Genomic DNA, 21,861 nt, shown 5'->3' with positions numbered 1-21,861 from the left:
GTGTGCCATTGTTGTGCTCTTCTTTTTGTGGGATACACGGCAAGAAATTGTGGTTATATAAGGCAAATCAAGAAATACCTTTTTAATATTATTTGGGAAAAGAATATTTCAATTTTTATTAGGGAAATAAATCCATATATGTATATTGTGGCTTATGAAATTTCTGGTTAAATTATTAGTCAATGGTATAGTCACTCTAAAGTTTATTAATAAATAGCTTGTGACTCTTTTATTAACCGTAAAGTATTTAAAATAAATTTGATGGTTCAGTAAAACTGATGATAAATTTATTAATTTACTTATTATTGATTTATTTCTTGTATTTTTTTTAATGGTTTTATTGTGTTTAATATGCATTATGAAATTTCTTATTTAATTATTATTTATTGGTATAGTCACTATCAAGTTAATTAATAACTTTGCTTGTTACCTTTTTATTAATCGAACATTTTTTATTAAATTTTATGCTTCAGTTACACTGTTTTTATTTTACTTGTTATTAATTTACTTATCATTGATTTATTTCTTATATTTGTTAATGGATTTCATAGAAATATTAATAAATAATAGTTATAACTCTAATATTTTAGAAATATTGTAAAAATAAATTAATATAAATATAATTGACTAATTTAAACAGTATCCTATTATTTACAACTTATTTATAATATTATTTACAACTTTGAAAAGGTTTAAATCATTTAATGAAATTGAAATTTTTAAATTCAAAACTAATAAAATTATAATATTAGTTAAATTAAATTGAAGCAAAATTTTATTTCATTATTGATGAATCATAACCACTGATCATAATTGTTTGCTGTGCAAATTGACTTCAAAGAGCATTAAGCGCCAAGCTCCCCATTTCAAAGAGAAACCAATGATGCACTCTTAGCCGGCTGCCTAGTACGATTGTTCCTACTCTCTACCTCTCGCTCTCTCTCCCTTACTCTCTGGATCGATGGCTTGAAGCTGCCGCTCAATTTTGTTGTTCCCCCTTATCGCTCTTCGCTCTCGCTCTTCACACGCTCTCGCTCAGCCACAGCACGACCAGCGGACATCGATCGGAGCATAAGAGAGCGAGAGCGAGCGAGCGAGCGGCGCAGAGCGTAATGGAGAGCGCGAGTCAAAGCATTGAAAGACTTTCCTAAATCTTACTTAAAATCTAAAAATTAAATTAAACAACAACTTCAACGAAGGCGGTCGTGAAGCGCGGAAGTTTTCGTCGACTCGAAACTAGAAAAGCGATTTTTCCAGTGGCGTTTACAGTGACAACAGCAACAAGCACGGGTATTTGAAATTGAAAAATTACAACAAATGTGACTGAATGGAATATACATATATTGAAAGTGTTTTCTTAATTTGAACTTAGTTTTTGTTTTTTTTTTTTTTTTTTTTGTGCGTGTAAATTTTACTGTTACAATTTCCAAGGGCAAACAAACTATTTGGAGCTTCATTCTCCGCTCTCGTAAAGCAACTGTAAACGTGCTCTTCGCCGCCTCCACCACTTTACAGCTTCGCCAAAAAGAAGCGCAAAATAATACAGAAAATAAAAATAAAGAACATGAAAAGAAAACAATGAAAACAACAATAGCAAACACAATAACAACAATTTCTTCGTTTCTATTTCGGTTATTTGTTCTTTACAATTGGCAACAAACATAAATAAATAAAGAAATACATGTGCAATCGCAGCGAACGTGTTAAAATATTAAAAAAATAAAATAACCAAGAACCAAGTAAATAAATAAATAAAAAAAATATTTAAATATTTTGTCATGTGTATTTTAAACGTTTTTTTGTGTGCATTTATCTTTTATATTTCTTTTTATTTTTTTTTTCCGGTAATTCTTCCTGTTGTTTGACCCGATTTTGGTTTAGAAAGAAATATATAAGGTTATTTTTATTATATGAGAATATTCATAATAATATTTTATATATTTTTAAACTTAATTGTATAGAGATTATAGAAAATATAGAGAAATGAAAGTACTCTAATGATAATAATAACATTTAAAAAGTAAAAAGAATCAAAATAGACCCTAAAATGCAATAAACAAATATCTAGTGAAAAAATGTTTATAAATATCATGCTTAAATATTATATATATTGTTTATAAAATTATATATAAAATAATTAAGTACTTAATATTTACAGGGAGAAAACCAGTAAACTTGACTCTTAAAATTCAATAAATAAATATGTATACTGGATAAATATAAAATATAGCTTACGAAAAAATATGTGTTAATAAAATAAACATATATTATATTGTGAAACAGTTGTTGTTTTGTGTTTGCTATTGTTGTGTTTATTACAGCAACAGGCGAGAGGCGATAATTAATAATCTTAAACCATATGTAGAGCGCACATAAATATATCTTTAAATATATATATATATTCCATTTATATCTGCAACATTTGCTTGTAATTTTCCCTTTTCTATAACCAAAATATATCATACTATATTCTTTTTAAATATTTCAGTTTTAATACAAATAGAAACCATCTGATATTGATAACTATAAATATATATATAATCATTTTTTTGTCGTGACTTCTTTGTGTGTGCGTGCCAATTTCTTTGTGAATGGAATACTATATATCCACTACGCGTATCTATATATAAAGAAAAATAATGCAAATAAAAACACATAAAATATATATGTAAAAAAAAACAGTGAGTGTGTAATAATAATGAAAGAAACAACGGTCAACAAAAGGCAATAAAATCGCAGCGAAAAATGAAAGGCGATGAGGAAAAGTTTAAACTTTACTCTTAATACAAATTTAGACATAATTAATTTGGCTTAAACCAGATAAAACCAAATCAAAAATAAAACGGGATTCAGTTCTGGAAACAAGAAATACAGAAAATAAAACCAAAAACGAAACGAAACTCCAACAAAAACCAAAAAAAAAGCGAACAAATTTTCGGATGTTTATATTTATTTATATGCTAATTTATTTTTACAATAATTTGGTATTAACCCACAAACCACAACAACAACAACAACAACAGCAACAACAATCGGAGTGAAAGATAAAACAAAAACAAAAACAAAAAACGATCAACAATAAAAACAAAAGCACGCGCATTGTTTTTATTTGTATTATTTTTCCATCAACGGATCTTCTGCTTTTTCACCTGCTTTATTTTTTGGGATATAAAACAGCAAAAGTAAGTGGATTATAATACTAAAGTGTATTTTATAATTTCATTCGATTTCTTTGGCGAAACTTGTTTTTTGATTTTTAATGCAAATTCAATTGAAGGCAGCAGCGAAATTTTTTAATTTTTACGACTCTGTCGAATGCGGATTTTGTCCCGAAAAGTGTGTATATATATACATATGTAAGATATGTTTTGTATTTCATGTATTTCCTTACACATTTTCCCGCGATTTTCAGGATTTTCCGGGTTCACGCCCCGCCATGCGTGTTGACCTTCTGACTTTTGTGTGGGAAAACTAACGGATGTGTAGAGGTTTTCTTAATTATGTTTTTGGTATTTTCAGTTCAGTGGGAGAATCTTGAATCTTCATTTAGGTTTATCCCCTAGCTCAATAGGAATCAAATATATCCTTGATTTGCTATATTTATAGCAAATTAAGGCTTATAATCGTATAATTTATATTGTTTTATTTGTACAGAAACAAGTTTGTTTTGAGTAGAAAAACTTGTGCAGTCGGTTGTATCATTTAAAATTGATTCTAATGTTTATAAGATGCTTAGAGAAAGGGTTTATTTACTTAAAAATAGAATACGATTTGGGAAAACTCTTTACTGTTTAGTTAATTTCATAACAAAATGAAATCTTTAACTATCAAATAATAATAAAACCGGTAATGTATATGAATCATTGTTAAAATTTTTAATGAGCGTATAGCTATCATTATATTTATTAATAATCAGATTAGGCAAGTCTCTTAGCCTTTTATAGATAATATTAAAAATAAGTTCTTGAGAACATCTGTTTTTAAATCTTGCTTTATACAATTTTTCCGAAAAGAGTTTTAAAATCTTGCTTTATAAAATCTTTCTAAAAAGAGTTTTTGACCTCCATTCCATTGCCTTATCAGTTGTCTTTCAATTTCAAAACATTTTGCAAAACCCGACATAAGTCACGATTATGATTTATAGAGATGAGCAGATGCTAAGAGTAATTAAATAATAATAATAATGATGTCACTACAACTAGTATGTTTATCAGTGCCAAAAGCTGGCCAAGTGAACACTTCCGCTGACCAACACACACTCAAAAATATAGTCAAATAAAATCAAAACTGAAAACCAAAAAATATGGATACCAAAAAACTCAAAAATCAAAACCGAAACGGATCCCGCATAAAAGTGTAACCCAAAGTTAATTGCATTTAAGCGACTGTCCAAAAAAAAAGAGTTAAATTTAGTGACTGTTGAGGGTGACATTCGAGGCGAGAATTCTACACTGAGAATAATTAAGAATATGCTTAGGGTGGGGAAAATATAGAAATAAATTCAAGACAAGAATATTTTCGGGAACTAACTATGTCAACTGAGCCAAAAAACTGTAATTTCTTAATACTTTATTACTAATTAAATAATATTTCAATTCAATTCAATTCAATCAATCGAAATGTATATGATTTTTTTTGGCTTTTTTTGGGTTACTTAGCATTGTTAAAAGATTTTAGTTCATATTTTATGCGTTATTTTTTCTGAAAAAATCTAAGTTTAAAAATATCATAATTAAGTCAAAAAAGCATATATTTCAATTTGGAAAACTTTTTCTTGTTAGTTTTGAGAAGGTTAACAAATCTGCTTACTTAATTTAATATTTGAAAAATTTTAAATTTTTGTCAATTTTTTTTTTTGACAATTTTAACGATTAGACCCCTTATAAAATTTTGAAAAAAATGTCGAAAAAATGTTTTTCTCCCAGAAACGACTTCTTCAGTGAGTAATATTATAAAATCCTCTGTGAGGGCTTAGTTAATATAAATATTATTTGTACTATTTAGGGGAAAATCTATTCATAGTCTAAGTATTCAAGCAAGTGGAATTATTGAATGAAGTAATATAATTTGTATTTATCATAATTTTATAAATAGCTTTCTTTGGGTTACACAAATATTTCTTAAGACTTTAAGCTATAGTTCTTCACTTTCTTTCTGTGTATTTTCATGCAAAGTCATTATCAGCATTAGAAAGTGTTACTGCCACACGCAAAATCACATTCCGAAGATGGAACTCTATTAGAGTTTTGTTTTTGTTGGTTAATTTTTGGGAGATTTGTGAGAAATCTGTGAGAAATTCCATGACCATTGCCTCTAACCACCGGAACGTGAAACGACAAACGGAAAGAGACGAAGAAATAGAGAATCTATCACGAATTTATTATTATTTTTATTATTATTACTTATTTTCGAGGCCTGATGGCCGAGGGCTATATAGTAAAATTGATTCAGCTGCATCGGGGCAAATATATGGGCAAACATCATCCGGGGGAATCCGTTGGCAGTACGTGCCTGAGACCCAAAGAACCAAAGAATTGAAAACCAAAAGACCGAAACTCTTCAAGAGACCGGATCTGGGAGACCGAAAAGCAAATACCAAAAAGAAAAAACCCCGATATATACCGATCTCAGTGAATGTTTGCATTGGAATTTTCCATTTTCCGGGGCAAATGTCTAACATTATTCACATTTCCAAGCCAAAAGATCACGAACTGGTGGGGAATATATATATATTTGTTAGGAGGAAGGATTGAGTTTGGATAAGTTTTTTATCACATTCCCTATATTGTATATATATATATATATATATTTCTATATATTTTCTATTTAGTTTCTATATAGGGTTTATATAGTTTCTATATATATTCTAAATATTTTCCATCTAAATTCTATACATTTTCTATATAGCTTGTATACATTTTCTATATATTTTGTATATAATTTCTATATCTTTTCTATATATTTTCTGTATATTTCCTATATATATTATATGTATTTTCCATATATTTTCTATATAGGTTCTATATATTTTCTAGTTTCTATACATTTTCGATATACTTTGTATATAATTTCTATGTATTTTCTATATATTTCCTATATATATTCTATGTATTTTCCATCTAAATTCTATATACATTTTATATATATCCTATATAAATTCTATATAAATTCTATATATTTTATATATAGTTTCTATATATTTTCTATATATTTTCTATATAGTTTCCATATATTTTCAATATATTTTCTATATATTTTGTGTATCATTTCTATATATTTTCTTTATATTTCCTATATATATTCTATGTATTTTCCATATATTTTCTATATAGTTTCTATATATTTTGTATATATTTTCTATATATTTCCTATATATATTGTATGTATTTTCAATATATTTTGTATATAGTTTTTATATATTTTGTATATAGTTTCTATATATTTTCTTCTTATTTTCCATATATTTCCTATATATTTTCTATATAGTTTCTATACATTTTCTATATACTTTCTAGATAGTTTCCATATAAATTCTATATATTTTCTATATATTTTCCACATATTTTCTATATAACTTCTATATTTTTCCTATATATTTCTTAGGCCTTAAATTCTTATTCTCTTATTATTTACTTTTTTTGCGGCTCGTTTCCCATTCACGACTTTCATTCATTTATTCACCTGTTTGAGCACGTTTTGGGCGGCAATTGTGGCTAATAAGGTATACACATTGGCTCTAACCTCCGCCTGATGTGGCCCCCCTCCCCCACCAGCATTTTCCCCCTCCTCCCCCTGCTTTTCCGAGCTCTTCTCGTGTGCAGCGTAGCGTTTCCCGCCCATCTCCTACTGATCCCTCTCGCTGTCCCGCATGGTTATTTAACCATGAAGGTATAGCATGATGCGGGATGTTCGGGGTGGCGTTAATCTGGGGGCCTTCGGGGGTTTCAGGGAGGCAGGGAGGGGGGGAAGGGGTTAAGGTGAAGGCAAGGGGAGGCAGCAGGATGACGTCGCTGAGTCATCATCGAAAAAGTCAAAAGCGTAGCACGCACCGCACTCTTTCGCTCGCCTAAAATCAGCGAAGCGTCAAAGTGTCGACGAACAGGTGCCTCCGTTCGAAATGCGGGGCCTTATAGGGGTTAAGGTGAGGGGGGAAGAGGAAGGGGAAGGGGAAGGGGAAGGGGAAGGGGAAGGGGAACCCCCTCCAGGGGGCAGCCATTCTGATTGTTACGCTTTTGTGGTTACTACCGATGCACAGAGCGAAAAGTATTGCACGAAATCGAAATTAGTCAGATCAAAAATATGATGAATAATATGGAAACATTGATTAAAAGTAGGTGAAGGCTAGAAATATTTTATTCTGAATCTATTAAAATCACTAAAACATATGGTATTTAATTTAAAAGCTTAAGCTGTGTTAAGCACATTTTATTAAAATTAATAAAAATATATATTTTTGAAAGAAGCTCCGGAAACTTATTAATAAAAACATAAGTTTGTTTGAGGATCGGGATTTACTTTGTGTTATTAGAATTATATACATATATGTGAGCAAGGAATCCACAAAACTAGATATGTAGAAATGAGTTAAGAAATATCTATATATATTTTTAATATTTAATAAAATATAGATTTGACTTGAAGTACATAAATTTAGCTCTTTAATAGTGCTAGAATTAGCTAGCTTTGTTACTATGCCAAGAACCCAGGTTTTAAATACATTTATATGAAAAAGATATATATATATATATTACATATATTTTTTTATATTTAATATAATATAGTATCAATTTTATATAAATTTAACTTTCAAGCATATTTACCTTACCCTTGCAGTGAAAATCAATCATAACTAAGCCAAAAATGCTTTAATTTTCAATCGGAAAACTGTTTTATGTTAGTTTTTAATTGGTTAACAAATCTGCATAATAAATTGCAAATGTTAAAATTTAAAATTTTTTTCGAAAAATTTTCCCAATTTTAATCCCATAAAAAATGTTGAAAAAATTGATCAAAAATTTTTTCCCTTAAAACATTGCTAGATCGATTCGGCAGTTAATGCTGATCATGAATATATATGATACATAGGGTCGGAAATGAATACTTTATGCGCTATAAGCTTCTGACTGAAAGTAAAATATCATTCTTTGATTCGATATTTATCAATATTTTTGTATGAAAATTTCTTCAAAAAATTAAAGTTTGAAAATCGCATAACTACGCTAAAAATGCATGAATTTTAATTCGGAAAGCGTTCCTATGTTAGTTTTTGGTAGGGTAATAAATCTGCATACTCTATTTAAAATGTTAAAAAATTCAATTTTTTCTTTAAATTTTTGTCAATATTATTACCTTAAAAAATTAAAAAAAATTATTTTTTTTAATTTTCTCTCAGAGATAGCTAGAAAAATTTGCCTGTTTATGCTGATCAAGAATATATATGATTTATAAGGTCGGAAATGATTCCTTCACTTTGTTTTTAGCTTCTGACTAAAATTATAATACCCCTGAAAGGGGTCTAAAATTAAGCTCTTCCTTCTGGTTTTTTTTTCTGATTTATTTAATAAAAAAATTTCTCCCAGTGTAATTTCTGTCGCTTCTGCTGCTGCTGGCTGTTGTTGTTGTTGTTGGCAACCAGCGGAAGCAGTAAACAGTTTGGAGATCGGCCTTTTTTTTGGGGGAATGGGGCAGCTCCATGGGTCTAAAAATCTAAAACCTAATCGCTGCCGCTCCATCGGAACCTCATCGTAGGAACTTTTTGTAGTGGAAACACACATTTCTGAGGCAGGTGCACTGCCCCCAAGTTGTTGTTGTTATTATTGTTGTTGTTGTTGTTGTTGTTGCTCTTGGTGTTATTACAATGCGATTTTTTTATTGTTCTTGTCCGTAGACACCGCTCGTAATTTCCATTACACGGCAACGGCCGTTTGTCTTTCTTTATGACGATGGGTGATGCCACCTTCTTCCGCTTTTGCGGAGTCACACAGTGGTGGTAAAAACAGAAAGAAGGAAATACAATTTAAATAAAATTAAAAGAGAAGTGTGTAGGGTACAACAAAGAGTTAGGAAAATGTGTGGGCTTAAGGGGGTTAAGTTCTTGCTTTTTATAAATATTTACAAATTCAAGAGATCACTTTATAGCATAGATTTTATTAATATTTTAGAAGTACTACAACTTTCAAAGATAATTTAAATCAAATGTGTCCGACAAACTGCTGTATTCAATTTACTTTATTTTATAATATATAATAATAAATACAATTAGTTAAATCGATATTACAATGGAGAAATATTTAATTATGCAGTGAAAAATATATTTTATTACATATTTTAAGAAAGTGTGTGGGCTTAAGGGGGTTAAGTTCTTGCCTTTTATAAATATTTACAAATTCAAGAGATCACTTTATAGCATAGATTTGATTAATATTTTAGAAATACTACAACTTTAAAAAATATTTAAAAAATATGTCTTATAAACTAATTTACTGTATTTAATATACTTCATTTAATTTTATTTTGTTCTATAATATTATAAATCCAGTTAATTTAGGCATTATTACAATGAAGAAATATTAAGCTATGCTTGAAACATATATTTTATCACATATTTTTAACACATAATAATCCCTCAATATTCCCACTTTAAATTCAGTGTTCTAAAAAATTCATTTATACATTAACTTCTTCAAAAATTAAAAGAAATAATATATACTATTACTTTTTTAATGTTTTAAGAATATATACTATAAATTGTTTTAATATTTTAAGAAAGTAAATATATACTATTGTTTTTTAAGTGCTATTTTTATGACCACAACTGTCTTTTCAGTCGTTTCAGTTGAATGCGTCGCGCAGCTACTTCCGCTTACAATTCTTTTTATTTTTTTTATTACACTTTATTACACATTTTATATTCCGTTTTTCATTTCTATTTCTACTCTGCTTTTGCTGTCTCCGCTGAGTAATATTTTTTGTTTATTTTTTTGTACTTTGGTTTTTGGCTTAAATGATTTAATTATTCGCCCCATGTGTGTGGGGGAACAACCGCAAATTTCATAAACTAAAAGAAGGCCAAAAAGGTGGCAATTGCATAAAAATGGACAGAAAATTAAATGTTGTCAACCGCAAATGTGACAAGCACTTAATTTTCCTGTTTTTGGTAAAATGCGCGCCCAAAAAAGGGTTAAGGGGAAAGGAGGAAGGAGAGCATCAAGGGGTTAAAGGGCCAAAATGCGGACAGCAGGAAAGTAGGACTTTTTCCCTTTTTCCACCGAAAAAAAACTTGATGATCAGTCGACAAAATTAACTTTAAATATTTGTTATTAAGTATTAAAATAGGTAAAAATATTTTATACCAAATATAAATTATATAAATTAAAAAAAAAAACAAAATTTTTAAGGTATTTAGAAATATTATTATAAAATATATATCTATTTTAAGAAGATTTTAGGTAGTTTAGTTTGGGTTTATGAGTTTTTCCCTCTCCAAAAGATTTGTTGTTTAGGCGATAAAATGAACTCTAAATACTTTTTATAAAATATTTAAATAGGTGAAAATATTTCATAGTAAACAATTTAAATAATTTAAATGTGTATTTTTAAGGTCTCTAAATATTTTTGAAAAGCAACGTAGACAAATATATTTATCTTTAAGAAGAGTTTAAGTAAAAGAAGTGTATTTTATTTTTCCTTTATATAATTCTTTAAAAAATCATAGTATGAGTATTTCTGTTTAATAATTATATATACACGATCTTATATATACATATATATATATATGAATCAGCTCTCCTTAAAAGCAATTGCATCATAAGGTTTTTGTTTGCTTATCTTGAGAGAAAAAAACAGATGAAGAAAGGCCTTCTTCTTGTGGCATTTATTTATTTATTTATCACTTGTGACTTTAAGTATTATGCATTTTTGGGGTTGTCATGATTCATTCGTTTTTCTCTCCACACATTTTCCCCCCCGTCCCTCTCAGCTTTTCCTCCCCCCCTCCCCACGGTTGTGTCTCTGACAATTTTGTGTGTAGTTTTTGTGTGTTGCACCTGCAACTGGATGCCTGTTTCACGCGTTCTTCTGCTCCCTTTCCCCCCCTCCCCCCCTCTGGAGTTTTCTCTGGGCTTTTCGCTCCATATCCCGAATTTTCCCTTAACATTTTCCCCCTCTGCGCCCCGCAGCCCTGGTTTTATGTTTGAGCATGGCAAGTGTGAAAGCATATGTTTTGACAATGCTATCGTTGTGTCCCAGGCCCCAAAAAGCCTAACATTCAGCGTAGTCGGGTTCTTTTCCCTCTTTTCCCTCATTTTTTTTTGGCAGCGGATGTTGAATGTTGCACGTTGCAGGTTGTAGGTGGCAGGTGGCAGGAGGTTGTAGTGGCAGCCTGGGAAAACCGGGAAAAAGAGGCAGACGGGAGTAGGTTTTTCTGGGTGCTAAGGGAAATGCATAGCATTTTGGCGCGACGCGTAAAATTAAAACGCGTGTTTCACCGGCGCGTCGCTACACGGAAAGTAAAATTATATTTTTATGTGAATTTACGAAATTTTTATAGAAAAAAAATTACTGTTCAATTTGGGGGAATATTTTTAAATGAAAGTTTATGTTTTAGTCTGTGTTTTTGGTCACTTCTTCATTATGATAATAATGGTTTAGTAAACCATATTGAAGACTGCCATATAGGCATATTTTTATTAATTTTATATTTTTTATTTTATTATTTTTTATAGTGAACATTACTGTTTAATTTAGATAAATATTTCTTAAGTAAAGTGTACTGTTTTAGTTATTGTTTTTGGTCACTAAACCTATAATTTCCTGCGTTTAAAATTTTATCAAAACGCTTAAAACTAATTGAAGGTGTTTAAATTTAACAAATTCTGCCAAAAATTCAATTTTAACCTGGTAAAAACTAAAATAGGAGTGCTTTCCGAATTGAAATTAATGCATTTTTGGTTTATGAGATTTTTACATTTTGACTTATCAAAAAAAAAATAAAAACAATATTCTTAATATCGATTAAAAAATTGTATTGCACCTTCAGTCAGAAGCTTAAAAGTAAGTGAAGGAGTCATTTTCGATCCTATAAATCATATATATTCTTGATCGGCATCAACAGACGAATCTTTCTAGATATATCCAGAAAAAACAAAAAAAAATTTCAAACCTTTTCAATTTTTTTTAACAAAATAAAATTTAGAAAAAAATATAAAATTCTAGTTTTTGAAAATAGAGTATGCAGTTTTATTGACCTGTTAAAAATTAACACAGAACCGCTTTCCGAATTAAAATAAATTAATTTTTGGCTGAGTTATGAGTTTTTTAAACATTGAATTTTTCGGAAATAGTTGTCATATGCAAATTTTGATAATTATAGATGTATTTGAATCACAAATTTTTCCCCAAGTGTATGTGTCTGATATTGCTGTGTTGTGGATGTTGCTGCCTTTGCTGCAATTTCTATTGTTGCTGCTGCTGCTGCTGCTGCTGTTGGTCCGTTACAGCTGTTTGCGGTGGCCAGGCAATGTTTTCGGTTTGACAATTCTCGTTTGGCTTTTTGGCATTTTTATCCCACACACACGCACATATTTTCCCCCTTTTTTTTACTCATATTTCCCAACATTTTTTATGCATGTTTTTGGCACTTTTTGCTGTGTTATTTGTTGTTTATGCGTTGCATGTTGTTGCCGCAGTGTTGTTACGGTTGCCGCCACCGCTGTTGCAGTTGTTTATTATGCAGTATGTTTCCTTTTCCCTTTTTTTTGCCACTTTTTCCGCTTTTATGACACAGTAACAACAAACAGTTAAACAATATAAGCCAATGAGCTGATTACCAAGGCAATTTAATTGGGATTTTAGGTGATTTTAAATGGTGCAAAATATGGGATTAGAATCTAAAACAGGAAACGGATAATTGAGGGAGATTATTGGAGATTAACTGAGACTTAATGTAAAGCTTATACTTGAGATTACTTTGGTTACTATTTATTTATAATTTTTATATAATTTTTAAAGTTTTTTTTGGAACTATATGTTCCCAAGAATTTTATAACTTATTCCCCTTTTGAAATGTCTTAAGTTCCTGAGAATTTGATATCTCAAATTAATGGTAGCCTAATTAAAAACACAAGACTTTATATTAATGCCCGAAATAAAGGCCTGCCACATTTCAAGGAAATTAAGTGGAAATTTCTGTAGAACTTTCTTTCTGAATGCGTGTAGTCTTTTGTGTTGCTGATGTTGCTGCTGCTGTTGCTGCTGCTGCTGCTACTACATATAAAATATAAAAGCATAAAGTGTTGTATCGCATGATCAATTACTTGGCCACATGACCGACTGACAGACAACCAGAGCCACTGAACAATGGAGCACGAAACACGAAACACTTGCAACAGCAGCAGCAACTGCAACTGTGCATTGTATTGCTGCTGCTGCTGCTGCTGCTGCTGCTGCTGCTGCTGCTGCTGCAATCATGTGAGAAATGTATTAAAATTGTTGCGACAGCGAAATGCAAGCAAGCAAATTGCCGGCAACACCCCCAGATGGAATCCCCTTGGAAAATTGGGAAATGGGGGGAGGGGGAGGTGGAGGTGGAGAATCCATGATGATGATGCCTCAATGCCAGAGAATGCGGCGCGGGGTCAAAGTTTGCTGCAGCTGCAACAGTTGTTGCTGTTGCTCGTGTTGCTGCTGCTGTTGCTGTTGTTGCTGCTGCTGTTGTTGCTGCTGCTGTTATTGCTTCTTGTTTGCTGTGTGTGGCATCTTCTGGAGCGGATTCCCATGAACCGAATGGCGCCCTCAGCAGCAACAACAACAACAGCAGCAGCAGCGGAAGGGGAAACCAGGGGGCAGCCAGGGAGTCGTGTGACCACGAACGCTGACATGCTGACGCTGTTGCAGAAGAATCACTGAGCACAAATGCACTTTCCAGTTCAATTCAAAAATATTTCTTAACAAAAAACTTTAAGAAAGAAGTTTTGCGAGTATTTCCCTAGCTTAAACCTCTTTTATGTAATCCAAAATCATTTTTTATTCATCAATATGATATAGTTTTTCGTTCAGTGCTGCCGCCGCAGTTGTTAACTTTTGCGCTGTCAATGATTTTGTGGTCCAGAGCAATTGAATTGATGCTGCTGACTAAACAAGGCGCGAGGCAAACTCAAACTCAAAGACTCAGACTCAGACTCGAACTCGAACTCGGACGATGATCCAAGAGCCAAAAATCACGGGTGGCCAGCCAAGAACCATATAGCCATATAGCCACTGGCCAGTGGATCACGACCAGACCCTTCACGAACGTGAGATGGCAGATAAATCAGTGCTGCAATAGATGCCCTATTGTTACACTTGAAAAAATAAGTCAAGAATTTAAAGTTGTAGAAAAAGAAAGTTCAATTAAATGTAGCTTAAGGCAACAAAATAAAAAAATAATACTAAAATAAATAAATAAGAACCAAGAATAGAGACTGAGAGGAAAACTATTCGTATCTGTAATCTATAAGCTTAAATTTTGTATATTAAAATATTTAAGGAAACCTTAAGCATTACACTAAAGTATATAAATATAAGATACTTATAGGATGGATACTAATAAAACATGCCCTTTTTTAAATAAACCATCCCCTATATAACTAATTAATATTATTTTAAAATTCTCAAGTCCTTATTTAACAAGTTTTGCTTTTAAAAGAACCTTAAGGAACTGTCCATATTTTCAATTTCTAAAAGTAGAAATTATCTTATATTAGCAGTTAAAGTAGAAGGCTTCTTTTATTAAAATTTACATTTCTTTAAAAAAATAGAATTAAAAATTGCTTATTCGTCACATTTCTGTTGTTAAAAGAACCTTCAAAAATTGCTTGTGTTTCGCCGTCTAAAAATAATAGATTATCTAAAAACATTTAATTTTATAGCCTTAATAAATATATATTTTATATTATATTATAGCTTGAATAAATATATCTTTTATATTATATTATAGCTTTAATAATTATATATTTTATATATTATATTATAGCTTTAATAATTATTTATATTGTATAGTATATTATAGCTTTAATAATTATATACTTGATATATCATTTTATAGCTATATTTTTCTCCCCAAAAAATACTTTTGCAAACTTTTTCTTTAAGTGGCAAAACCTAAAAATCTGTGCTGGGCTAATGAGCGAGAGCGAGAGGCAGTTGTTTCATTTTCCCAGCTGCAACATGTTGCTGGCGGATACACGGCAGCAGCAGCAGCAGCAGCAAAAGCAGCAACTTTTGCGGCAGCAACAACATTGATAAGCTCAGCCATAGAAAGTTTATTGACTTTAAGGAACCAAACGAAGAGCAAATGAAAATAAAAAAAATAGAGGGGATCGAAAACAAAAAAAGCCACGACGACGGTGAAGAGGAATTGGACTTTGTCTAATCGAAATTGAAAACGCAAATCAGTTTAAGAAGAGCAAAAAAAAAGAGTGGTTTTGAAAAGGGTTTGGAACAAATTTAATTCAAGAAAAGAAGAAGCTTCCTCTCTATCTAATTTTTATTAAGTTATTGATTTATTTATTTGTAATATTTCCGAGTTCTAAAAAGGGATAACCTGGCCTAAGGTTTTCCAATAGTTTCCAGCAGATTTTAAGGCAGGAATCTATACAAATTTATAAACAGATTGTTTAATATGACTTTACTGCTACTGATAGTTATAATTATTTGTTTATAATTATAATAAAATTCTGCCAGTTTTTAAGTTTCCTAAAAACATGTCTAGATTTTATTATACCCTTGCAGGGTATTATTTTTGAAATATTTTTAGCAGCTTATATAGGTTAAAATAATACCTTGTTTAACACTCTAACTGTAGGAAATACAATATCTTTAATGAGGAAGGTTATATGACAGTTAAAATTTAAAAAAAAAACAAAGGAACATTTAAATAGGTTTTCAATTGGAGTGACAGAAAGTTCTTAAATAAATTAAGACAAATTGTGTCTAGGTTAAAGATTAAAGGCCTAGGTAAAAATTAGTTCAAATTTTGGGCAATCTTTTTTTTTTTTTATATGAAACACTTTCTTTAACCAATCATAGTTTAAAATTTTTATAACTAGGCCAAAAATGCATTAATTTCAATTCGGAAAGCTGTTCTGTGCTAGTTTTTAATAGGTTAATAAATCTGCATACCTAAATTAAATTTTTAAAATATTAAAATTTTTGTCAAAATTTCGAAATGTCAATAATGTAAAAACCTGTTTAAAAATTTGGAAAAAAATTATCAAAATTTTGTTTCTTCCCTGGATGCATAGAAAGATTCGCCTGTTGATGCTGATCAAGAATATATATGGTTTATGGGGTCGGAAACGACTCCTTCACTTAGTTTTAAGCTACTGACTGAAATATTTTATTTTATTAATATTCGCATTCTTTAGGTCGATATTTATTTAAAGATTTTTCTATAACCCACAGCTTAAATATTTTTTAGTCAAGTTCCCTCTCAGGCTTTGTATTTTTGATTGTCCCTGACATCGGTTTATTCTATAGACTATACAGGCTATAGGCTATACTTTATAGATACAGAGAACGATGACAGTGACGATGATGACAGCCAGCTGATGATGATGATGATGATGATGATGAAAATGTTGATGATGAAGGCTGCCTGTGCCCCCTGTCATTGTCAGGCGAAATTAATTGAGCTTTAATCGTGTCTTGGTCGCCGTTCTTGTTTGGGAAATCTATTTTGCAATTTGACAGAAGTCAAGAGCCACGATAAAACGTATTTTACAAAGATTTTTAAAGGGAAAAATTAAACCCAAGAGAAAAGATTTAATATCTATATTTATAAGTTAAAGTTAAAGCAAGTTCTGTGTGTTTTTGTAGCCATCCGAAATTATCTTTATATAGATGTTCGTAGATCATCAATAATATAATTTCGCTTCATAAAAAATCCCCTCCCCGTTCAATCACATGGCTTTTTAGTATCTGAATGCAAATTTTGATTGTCGTCATCTTAATTTTAGCCACACTTGCCCTGAGTACCCCTTTACCTTCCCCCCTTTCTATATACTTGGGAATTTTTGTGGTCGTTGAAGTTTTCATTGTTCATAAATTTTAACAGACTTATAATGATAATCATTTATATGTCTTTGTCGCCAACAAACTCGTTGCGATTGTCGTCGTCGTTCGTTTGGTTGTTATTGCAGTTGTTTTATTGCCAGAAGAAGATGATGATGGGGGAAGAAAACAAGTAACAGAAACAACAACAACATTTTGCATTTAATTTAAGCTTACAAAAAAAACCAAGAAGTTCACATAAAAATTAATAACAAGCAACGCGATTGCAACAGGCGCTAATTTGATTTCTTGGCGGCGCCACAGCAACTTGCAATAATTGCAGCCGGGTTTTTCATTATATTTTTTTGTTTACTTTATTTTTCTTATATTATTTCTTATATTTTTGTACATTTTTTTGTTTCTGTTTTCATTACATTTCTTTGTTGTTGTTGTTGTTTTCTCAGTTACATTTTTGACATTTAAACTTGTTTTTTTGGCACTTCTCACTCGACGGTTTTATTTCTTTCGTTTTTTTTGTTGGTTTTAACTGCCTTGATTTGCTCTTCTCGCTTTCTGGCTTTCTTGATTTGCTTGCCGGACAAGTTTTCACCCGGAGACTGGGATCTGTAGTCTGGGATCTGGGTTCCGAGGCCCTAGCCCTGCCACGCCCCCGCAGCAGCAGCGCCTTTAGAGTTTCATTAGCAAAAACACGAACTTGAATGTCTAGTCTGGGCGACATAGAACATTTTTCGTGCCTCAATGCAAATTTTGTGTTCATTTATTGGTAGCCCGCTTATGTAAGCCATTTATTAGTTGTGCTGGTAAGCTGTCATGTACACTGAGGGAAAATATTATGACACATTTGGGAACAAGATATCAAAGGGATATATTAAATACAAAAGTTCTTTATAGTCTTTAATAGCAAAGAGAAAAAGTAACCAAAATCAAGGTTTTAAAAATCTCATAACTTTGCCAAAAATGCATTAATTTCAATTCGGAAAGCTGTCCTATGTTAGTTTTTAGCAGGCTAATAAAGCTGCATACTCCATTAAGAAACTTAAATTTTTGCCATTTTTTGAACATTTTCCTTTTATTGAAAACAATTTAAAATTTTTGAAAATTTTCTTTTATGCCGAAGTCAGCTAGAAAGATTCCCCTGTTGATGCTGATCAAGAATATATATGGTTTATAGGGTCGGAAATGATTCCTTCACTATAATTAGAATACCCCATCAAGGTTATAAATATTAAATATAAAAATATTTAAAAGTCTTCATTTTGAAGAGAGAAGTAGTACATAAAATTAAAGCTAAATGCGTCTTAATAAAATATACAAAATATAAGCAAAGATTAGGATAAAGATACATTTTCTTTTCCTGTATCTGTAGGATACACAATATCCTTACTTGGGAAAGCTGAATGGGAAAAAATGTGCTCCTCGAAAATCGAAACGTCAAATGTTGTTTGATTTTCAAATCAGCAGCGGCAGCAAAGCAGCAAAGCATGCTATCAGATACATCTGATGTGTCTGGGATTGAAATAGACACATGGCATTGCGTGAGGGTTAAAGCTTCGCGCCGACGGGGGGTTAAGGCTGGAGGTTGATTGGGGTTCGTTCGCTCATCGAGGCGTAGAATTAAACTGTCAAATTCAACAAATAACTGGATTTGTAACACTGAAATGTTTCAAACAACAAGGCGTAGGAATAGAACATTGGGGAAAACCGAATGCAGAACAACAAAAAAATAAAAATAAAGAGAAAAGGGGGGAAAACAATAATAGAGAACAGAGAACATAGAAAAGCGAAAATGAAAACGATGAGTTTTAGGAGGATTTCCCCCCCCCCCAGGGTGTGCTTTCATGCCACCGAAATGTCTAAATCAATTAATTCGAATTTAAGATGGATCCAACAAGAGTCTTTACTTTTCCATAGACTTTAGTATAATTAAGTTCTTAATATCTTTTTATACATCTTTATGTTTTTACTGTCTAAAAAACCCTTTTTAATTGAGATTTAATTACATTTATTAAGGGAACTGAGCCTTGAAATTGAGTGTGTGAGTTGTTAATTAAGTTTTGCCTTTTTTTTAAGACCCTTGATATATATTATAGTCTCAAACAAGCTGTCTAAATATTATTTATTAAATATTTAATAGGAATTTAAGGTTGCTGTTTCATATATTTATAAAATAAATATACATTTTCATATTAAAAATGCTTTAAAATCGATGTAAAATATATTATAATTATTACTACATATTTCTCCACAAGAATAAGGATTTCCCTGCATTTTTTTTAGCCTCAAAACGAGCTCTCTAAATAATATTTATTTATTTTCTAGGCTGTCTTCTTATTATAAAAAATATACAATGAGTTAATACAAACATTTTGTTATTAAAAATCATTTACAAAAAATTATAAAATATATATCAATTTGTTTTTTAAATTTACTTAAAAGAAATATCTTTTGAAGCATAAGGCATTTCCCTGAATTATTACTTAAACTTTCCTCTGGCAAAGACTAGTTCTCTTGTGAATGAATAATAACGAAATGAAATAAATATAAATTGCTTATCGTTTCTCCCGGATGTTGTGAACATTTTTCGAAACAAAAAAAAAAAGGCATACAAAAAGAAACTAAACTAAAATCCATGGAATTTATAGTCAAGGTCGCGATTTGTTTAGTGCGCCATTTGGCAAGCGATATTCCCGAATTTCCGTTGTGGTCTCCTATTATTATTATAGTGTGTTATTATTTTTCTTTGGTTTATTCCATTTTATTTATCGCACTTGTGGTTTTTTTCCTCTTTCAGAATTTACCCAAAAGAAGAAAAAGCCACACAGAAAAACCACCTGAAAATTCATCCAAAAGGAAAGAGCCTTGTACATCCTGTTCTGCAGATTGTCGCCGGCGATTGGAAAGCATTTTTTTGCCACTGCATTTTGTTGCCTATATAATATATATCATTTGGCTTTATGTGGCCTGATTTGGGGTGAGTACCGATGTTTTTTTATATATATATAAATATATATATGCTAAAAGGGATATAGTGCAGTGAGTTCAACCTTTTGTTTCGGGTCAATTCATAGATAGGAAGTGCAAAATACTCTTAGTTAAAGTAGAGTATTACTCATTTTTATATAATATTTGAAAAAATATATTAAAAATTAAATAGAGTTGTCAGTAATTTAAAATATTTATATCTAAACTTGTAACTCTTATTTAATGAGTTAAAACATTTATTAACTGAATTAATTCTACATTTGTAGTTCAATTTCCTCTTAATCCTTTTAATATTTTATAAATAAATATATAAGTGATATAAAACTCATAAATTATCGTAGTGTATTTGAAAAGCTGTCTGATTTTCCATCAATTTTCCTTGAATATTTCGCAGCTGATAAATTTCATGCCATAAATTTGCGAAAAAAAAATAATAAAGGGAACAATTTCGCGGGGGCGTTGACAAGTTTTTACACCCAAACACCCCACTCTTCCGTTTCGCTTTTTCTCATTTTCGCACTTTTCCTTCTCGTTTTTCTTGTTTTCTCGTTTTCCTTCATTTTCCTCCCCCACACCCCCTGTGTTTTCCCCTCTGTTTTAGTTGATTAAACACAACTGTTTACGCTTGCTTATTGCCATTGCTGCTGAAAGTGCATTTTTATGGCACATTTTGTTGTAAAACACGGCTTCTCTGGCTTCTCTCTGGTGTGTATGGGTATTAATGGGATTGTTTTTGTTTTTTTATTTTTATTATTTCTTATTTTGGGGGTATTTTATATTTAGCGGGGAGAGAGAGAGAGGAACAGAGAAAGAGGAGCACTTCCGACCCGATTAAGAGTCGATAACTGTGAATGGTTAACATTTGCTCCGATTTATTTATTGCAATATTTTGAATTGTTGAATTTCAATTGGGAATAAAGGGATAATATTTCTATGAGTGCATTTATTTATTTTCAATTTAATTTGTATTTATTTAGAAAGAAAGAAAACGATTATGGCAGCTATATGATATGATATAGTATTCCGATTTTCATAAAATTTTACACAAAATGTTAGATTAATATATATAATAAATTTGATAAAAATCTGTTGAAAAATGAAAAAGTTATCATTTTTTTCTTAAAGTTTTCCGATCGTTCCTATGGCCGATATATACATATGTATATATATAGTCCACCGATTCGCCCTGCTCCGACTTGTATATTAGTAAAATTATATAAAACAATAACTCCATTGTTTCATTCAAATAGCTTAAATTTGTTCCAAAACAAATCTCGCACATCTGTGCATATGATTCCCAACTAGTTCTAACCTCCCCAGAACGAAGTGTCTTCTGCCGGCCGAGTCTCAGACATGTGTTGTGTTACAAAAGTTGCAAGTCATTGTTTATTAGTGTTCAAAGTTAGTAACTAATCATACATTTGTACATACTTACTACCTACAGATACTTACTGATCATAGTTACTTACTAGTCATAGATATTTACTGTTTAGAGTTATTTACTGCTCATAGTTACTCACAGATCATAGATACTTCATGTTCAGAGTTACTTACTGGTCATAGATACTTACTGATCTTAGTTAATTACTGGTCATAGTTAATTACTGATCACAGTTCTATAGGTTGTCCGATTGTTCCTATGGCAGCTCTATATACATATGTATATATATATATATATATATAGTCCGCCGATTCGCCATGTTCCGATTTATATACTAATAAAATTATATGGAAGATTAACTCCATAGTTTCATTAAAATTGTTCCAAAACAAATCTCGCACATCTGAGCATATAATTCTCAACTGGTTCTAACCTCCCCGGAACGAAGT

The 21,861-nt window shown here is 30.8% G+C and overlaps 2 protein-coding genes across 15 annotated transcripts in view; one reads left to right on the top strand and one right to left on the bottom strand.

Moving 5' to 3' along the window:
- The window catches only part of LOC147643180 (uncharacterized), a 335,120-nt gene that overhangs the window by 17,434 nt on the left and 295,825 nt on the right, over positions 1 to 21,861 (bottom strand). The window lies entirely within an intron of this gene.
- The window catches only part of fog (folded gastrulation), a 64,208-nt gene that overhangs the window by 18,958 nt on the left and 23,389 nt on the right, over positions 1 to 21,861 (top strand). Inside the window, exons 1-3 of one of the 2 annotated variants that reach the window (XM_020948029.2) lie at positions 1,106 to 1,290; positions 2,489 to 3,182; positions 19,841 to 20,020. The gene's annotated coding sequence lies outside the window, so the exon portion shown is untranslated. Of the gene's footprint in view, positions 1 to 1,105; positions 1,291 to 2,488; positions 3,183 to 19,840; positions 20,021 to 21,861 lie in introns of those variants that run through there. The other variant, XM_020948027.2, reaches the window with a different exon arrangement.

This window comes from Drosophila serrata, unplaced genomic scaffold, assembly GCF_035046125.1.
Source record: "Drosophila serrata isolate PLE 108 unplaced genomic scaffold, ASM3504612v1 contig_276, whole genome shotgun sequence".
In the NCBI taxonomy this organism is placed as follows: Eukaryota; Metazoa; Arthropoda; class Insecta; order Diptera; family Drosophilidae; genus Drosophila; species Drosophila serrata.
This window is presented reverse-complemented; position numbering and strand designations above follow the sequence as displayed.